This window comes from Tamandua tetradactyla, chromosome 24, assembly GCF_023851605.1.
Source record: "Tamandua tetradactyla isolate mTamTet1 chromosome 24, mTamTet1.pri, whole genome shotgun sequence".
Lineage (NCBI taxonomy): Eukaryota > Metazoa > Chordata > Mammalia > Pilosa > Myrmecophagidae > Tamandua > Tamandua tetradactyla.
In genome coordinates this window covers 13,037,010-13,044,135 of record NC_135350.1, presented here as the reverse complement: position 1 = coordinate 13,044,135, position 7,126 = coordinate 13,037,010, and positions in this window count along the sequence as shown.

Here is a 7,126-nt window from a genome sequence, read left to right as displayed (position 1 = left end):
GGAAGACATACATAAAAATAGTTTTTAGAGTAGTGCTTAAATTTTAGAGTTTCTAAAAAAAATCATGTGAAAATAGTTGTAAAAAGTGAACTTTGGACTTCAAAAAAGATAGTTTTTGAGTAGTGAAAAATGATTTGTTTAACCAGCTAAGCCTTAATGTTGGCTCATGTTTAAGGTGCTTTATGACATTTGCTGTGGACATTTGCTGGTATTACCTCATGGGCAAGAGTGGGATAGTAAAAGAGTTTTATATTCACTAAAGAATGGAAAGACAGAACTCTGTCTCTTGGTGCCATTATGTATCACAATACTGCAGAATTGTGTTCACATAGCAGATAATTCTGGACTTTGTCCTTGGAAACATAACTATAAACAAAAATGTTAAAAATAACATTATGACAAATAGACCATTCTTAAAAAATTGTAAATTTTGCATTTTAATATATTTTTGGATAGACCATGTGGATCTTTTTTCTATGTGCTTGTTTAAAATCTCTTTAATATTTTGCTATTTACTCTTCTTTCCTCCCACTTTCCTTCCTTCTTCTCTCCCCTAGGCTCCCTCCCCGCCCCGCCTATTTTTCTTTTTCTTCTGTATTATTAGAAAATATCAGGGAGTTAAGGTAATACAAGTTAAGCTGTCATTTTTTTGCCATGTTATATTTTGATACTCTGGATGAAGGGAAGGCATTTGAAAGTCTTTTTCAGATCCTGGAAACATGTTTAGGATTTTGAAAATGTAGTCCAGAGGATTCATTTGATCAAACTCTTTCTAAGTTAAAACAACTGGTCACATGAATAGAGAAAGAACTTCATAAATAAAACTGAGGTTTTTCTGAAAATAAAAAAACTTTTTTTTAACTTAGGTAAAGCTATATTGTCTCAACATTGAAGATTTTAGTGTATAGAATAGATTTCTAAAGCTTTGTCAGATCCAGGGATATCCTGAGATGGAAGTCCTAAAAAAATATTTTGTGTGTGAAGGAGACTGACTTTAATGCAACAGCACATTATAAAATTATAATACAAACAGCTGGAGGATGAAAAATTATTGGCTCTTAATTAAATTAGTTAATGGTTCTTCATTAAAATGCCAAAAGAATTCTAATTTCACCATACTCTGATTATTAGAAGAAGACCAGCATGGATGCATAGTCTGCTTAGAACTTCCAATTTTTGCCTTTTTGTATAATTTCCTTTCCTTCCTTTTCTTTTTCTTACAAGCCTGTCTGAATTTGGTGCTTTCATCACTGAGTGTTTTGTCTAATGATCTAATGGTTTTTAACTCTGCATTCATTGTTAGGATTTTTAAAAAAGGACTTTTGCAAATAACTGTGTGTTTAACTTCAACTTGTATTAGAATCAACTTATTTTAAATTAAAAGATTACAAAACCTTGCACTTCTTTACTCTGCTACAAAAATCATGCAACTTCATTCTCATGTATTTAAAAAGGCTCATAAAAACAAACTGCCAAAATACTACCATATTAGAAATAATATGACTTATATCTGTTCTCTAAAAATACATGCATTTAGTGTAGCGAGCTTATGCTGGTGTTATCATTGCTTTCATGTTCTTATTTTCTTGAGTGAAAGAGAAATATTGGCATTGTAGCAAGCAGTGTGGAGTTGTCTATAATCAACAGTCTGTTTTATCAGTGCCACATTAAGCCTTGTAGAAAGTAACCATAAATGATCTAGAGCCAATATAGGTGGCAATTAAAAATGATTGCAATGTTATACTTCAGGCAAATTCTACTTGAGGATGGTAAAATTTGGGGTATAGAGGTGCAATTGTGCCCCATGTGTGATTGTGATAAGTGATATATTGAGAGCCTGAACCAACAGTTTATGATGGCCAGAAAGGGGAATCCTGGATAGAGTCAGATAGATGTCATGGACTTGGGGAAACAATTACAAAAAGTTCAAAGAAAAAAACTTAATTTTGACCAATAGACTTGATTCTCAAAAAGGGATTATGGCTAACAAAGGGAGATTTTTTAAAAAGTGACAACTTCTAATTGAATAATCAGGAAATAAGTTTTCAAAAATAGGAGACAGAAGGCTCAATAGCTGTCTAGTAATCTCAAATTTCAAATGATATGTAGAAAAACTATAAATAAAGGGGAGTAATCAAAGATGAATTATAAAATTGTAGCAAATTTATTATAAAATTAAGGGCCTTAAATTATTTGAAAGATAAAAAAAAAAAGATGGTAAAAATAACCAGAAGAAGACTCCAACTGTGTTTAGACAAAAGAGCAAGGAAGTAATAAGTCAGCTGCTTGGAAAAGATAAAGGAGAATATTTCAGAGAAATGGCAAAACCATTCAACTCCTATTTTTAATTCTCTCTTCTCCAGATACAGTTTGAAACTGAATATGGAGAGAACAAACTATGGAAACTGCAGTCCAAGATAGATGAGGGAATACTAAGCTAACTCTAAGATGTTTTTCTCATAACCAATTCCTTTCCTCAAGTAAAATCACGTCTGTGCATTTGACTATCTCTTGGCACATATTTCCCCAGAGTTTTACATTTATGTTCACACAAATCATTTATAAAAATCTTGAATAGAGCAAGGTAAATGGTAGACACCTCTGCTTCTTCAGTAGAGACTCTTGCACGTGGTATAAACCCTTTAGAAGATGTGTTTATTTGACAGGTAAAGAAATCAAATCTTGAAAATTATCTTTAAAAATGGCATATTGATGGATTAAATCTTACAGGATAGAGTAAATGTAAAATTTTACATTTGGATTAAAAAATCACTTAGCACAAATATGGAACTTCAAATGAAAAAAATCTGTGACTGTAGTCGATTATGACTATTCTGTGAACCAATGGGGGTGTGTAATTGCTAAAAAACTATCAAGTTAAGTTACTTTATATACACAGTGGGTGTATCGAGGAAGATGAGAGTCCCCCTGTATAGGATCAGGCTTAATGTTGGGTGCCAAATTTAAATAGGTATCTTGACAAACTGAAGGAAGGCAACTAAGATCACAGAGAGTCTAGAAACTTCTATCTCGCAAGAAAGGGTTAAGGTCCTGGAGAATAGACTATAGGGAGACTTAATTGGCTTAGAATATTTGAGAATTTGTCATGCAGCAAAGGGAACTATGGCTACTCTAAAACAATGTGCTTAATAGCATCTACCAGTGGAGACCACAGAGTTCTGCATGTAAAAATTCTAATTCAGCAACACAGATCCTTAGAAATTGCATCGTGACACTCAACCCAGGGGAATAATGCAAATCGTGTCAATAAAGACAGAAACACTGCTCCGTGCAGTATTAAAATTTAAGGAAGGAGAATTTGACTCCTCATTTAAAAAAAATTGGCTAGCAACAAGCATTAGGAAACAGGGAATAAACCATATTGTAATAATATTACTGAGGACATCATGAATATAGAAGAGTCAGGAATGATGCAGAATGAAGGAATTGTAGGTCGAAAGTCTTTAGGTCAATCCTTTGGACTATATCAGAAAGAGAGGAAAATTAATAAAAGTGTATCAATTAATTAATTAATCCATGCCCTCTAAATAGTTAATGATGGTTAATATTTGTTGGGCATGTCTGAGTTGCCAGGCACTGTTCTAAGCCCATTACATGTACTAACTCAAAAAAAAGAAAAAGAAAGTGTATTATTGATTTCAGGGAAAGAGAATGCTAATACCTATTGATAGGTTGCCTCTTTTTTGTTCAGTTTACAATAAAATTGATTTTGTACACAAACACCTGGCTCTTGACTTTATTAGGCTATACCCCCAACTGAATATTTGTGTGTGGTCCTCTTTTTATGTAATTAAATTCAACTAAGTTGTTGAATGAGTCATTGTCATTTTTCCTCTTTTTGGTGTATTGTGTACCATTGTATTAGTCAAAGTTTCTGGGGAAACAGAACTGATGGTATATATATATAATCTGTAAATATTATGAGATTTATTGTAGAAATTAGCTCCTGTGACTGGGAATGGGCAAGTCTTAATTCTGCAGGGCAAGCTGCAAGCTGGGAGCTCCAATGAAGGTTTTCAGTGAATCCCTCAGGAGAAGTTGACTGGCTGCGGTAGAAATGGAAATTCCCTCTTCTGACTGCTGAAATCATCACTTCCCCTGAAGGCTGTCAACCAATTGACTGAGACTTTTCTCATTATGAAAGGCAATCTCCTTTGTTGATTGTAGATGAAATCAGTCACAGATGCAACCAACTTACTGATGATTTAAATCCATAAAATATCCTCATAGAAACAATCAGGTCAGTGCTTGCTTGACCAAACAACTGTACACTATAACCTAGCCAAGCTGACACATGAATTTAACTAACACAAACACTGACTCACTTCTTAATTATTCAGGAAAAAAACAATATTTTTATATTATTTTGCTATAATTTGGAAGCACATTTACGTACTTACACAAAAGCAGGAATTTTCCCGTCATTGCCAGTATTCTATACACCATTTGTTAAGAGTTTTTCTTATTGAATTTCCCAAAAGTGTTGAATACCATGACAATCTATGGCATTAAATTTGTGGAATTAATTACACCGATCTCTATTAACACTGAGTTCCTTATAGTCTGTGTGATCCCGTAGGAGGGTAGGAGTAGAGGATAACTTGAGAGAAAACATCTCAGAAAGCAGAAGAGCAGGTCCTGAGCCCTAATATCTCCATGCATCCTTCAAAAAAAACTATTAGCTTAACAGAAATTGCAAACGAACATGCAACCCACACCTTTAACATTACTAGAAGGCACAGACTACCATGAACTTCAAATTTCCTATAAGAGAATTAGACATTGAATTCCAAAAGATGTCCTGCCACCGCTGCAAGCTGTTGTATTTGAAAGCAGAAGGAAGCCTTAAGAGACTGCAGGAAAAAAAAAAAAAAGAACAGAGAAAGAAAAGGAGAGGAGAGCTGAGAGTATTTGTGAAGTATGAACAAAAATCACATCCATTAAATAAAAGCCAAATAGCAGGTGCCAATATATTGAACACAAGTCTGAGACTTAAGCTTCAAATAAAAAAGGAGTTCGAAGGGAGTGGAAGCAGAACTGGAAATACTGGAAAAGTATTCATTTTAGGGGAGGATCTAGACAGTTCAAAAGGCATAGCAATGAGAGATATGAGAGTAACAAGAGGGGGGGCAGAATTACAGCAAAGCTATTAGCACTGAACATTTAATTCATTTATTTGTAGAACAAATACAAAAGCAAGGGTGGGATTGGGATGAAAGACTAATAGGTACACATTATATATAATAGAAAATTATATATATATAACATTATATATATATATAATAGGTACACATTATATAGAATAGGAAAAAATGCAGCTAAAAAGAGAAAGACTAGAAAATACCTTGCCTGCTGTATAAGTAATGTGTGGGAATCAAAGTCAAATGGTACTATTTAAAAATTATAAACCAGATAGTTAAATATTAAATAGGAAAAAAAGAAGGAATAAAGTCCCTATAAAAAACATCATTTTAAAACTAGAACTAAAATGCATATCCTTCCAAATACTAAGGGATATTAAAAAAAAAAAAAAAAAAGCAACCAAGACATCAAATAGAGAAAGATGAAATGATTAGTCTTTGTAAACAAAGAAAAAATATTTAAGGCCTATAGGCTGAAATATCAAGTTAGTTATAAGATTGAAAATGTTAGGCTTCCATCAGACTTCTTAAAAATAGTATACAAAACAAAGCAGTGGCAGAGATGCATTTTCAAGAAACTCAAGGAAAGAAAAATCAAGGTAACAATTTTATATACAGCTAAGCTGTCCTTTAAGTATTAAGGTTATAAAAGATAGAACCCTATCTATCTTTTATTCCCTTTTTCCTAAGAAGTTTAAACTTAGTGGCTTAAAACAAACATTTTATTTTGCGCATGATTTTGTGGATGAGGAACTTGGAAAGGACTCAACTGAGTTGGTCATTTCTGATCCAAGTAGCAGCAAGTGGGATGGCTGGGCTGGAGAATGCAATTCCAGGATGGCTTCTCTACTCACTCTCTGGTGTCCTGGTGGGAACAGTGAAAGGTTGAGGTTAGGTGAGCTCCTCTACCTTTCCATATATTCTCAGAGCTTTGCAACCTGGCATCTGTAGCAAACTTGTCAGACTTCTACCTGGTGGCTCAGGAAACCAAGAAGTCAAAGCAGAAGCTGCCAGTACTTTAAAACCTAGGCCCAGAACAACATGTTCTATTGATCAGAGTAGCCACAGTCAAGCAGAAAGCACTGAACTAGGCTGTCCACCAGGAGTGTGTGTGTGCGTGTGTGTGCGTGCGTGTGTGTGTGTGTGTGTGTGTGTGTGTGTGTAGGGTAATGGAAATGACTAAGGTGGGAAGAATAGAGGAGGAGGACATTTTTCTGATCTATACCTTTTTCATAGTTTCCCTTTTTGGATGTAAACTCTCTACATATACACAAATTAAAATTTAAATCTCAAAAATAGGAAAAATAAAAAATGAAACCCAATACAAACAGAACAAATCAACCCCAACTGTATTTCCAATTCACAACATATCCATATTGAAGGGGGAATAAGAAATAATCCAAATAACTTAGAAATTGTTTTATTTAATGAAAATGTTTATTTTGAGATAATTATAGATTCACATGCAGTTGTAAGAAACAGTACAGGTTGATATATGTACCTTATACCTCAATGATAATATCCTGAAAAATTACAGTATAATATCACAATCAAGATATTGACATTGATATATCAAGACAGAGTGCATTTCCATCTTACGTGCATCTCTCCACCTCACTTCCACCCTGTCCCTGGCAACCACTAATTTGTTCTCCATTTCTATAATTTTGTCATTTCAAAAGTGTCATCTAAATGGAATCATACTGTATGTAACCTTTTGCTATTGGCTATTTTTCACTGTGCTTGATTCTCTGGAGAGTCATTTCGGTTGTTGCATGTATCATAGTTTATTCCTTTTTTTCACTGAGTGGTGTTCCATGGCACAAATGTACCATAGTTTATTCACCCAGTGAAGTATTTTTTTCCTTACTATTATGAATAAAATTGATATGAATATATGTGTACAGGCTTTTGTTTGAACATAAGTTTTAATTTCTCTGGGATAAATATCCCAGACTGCAGTT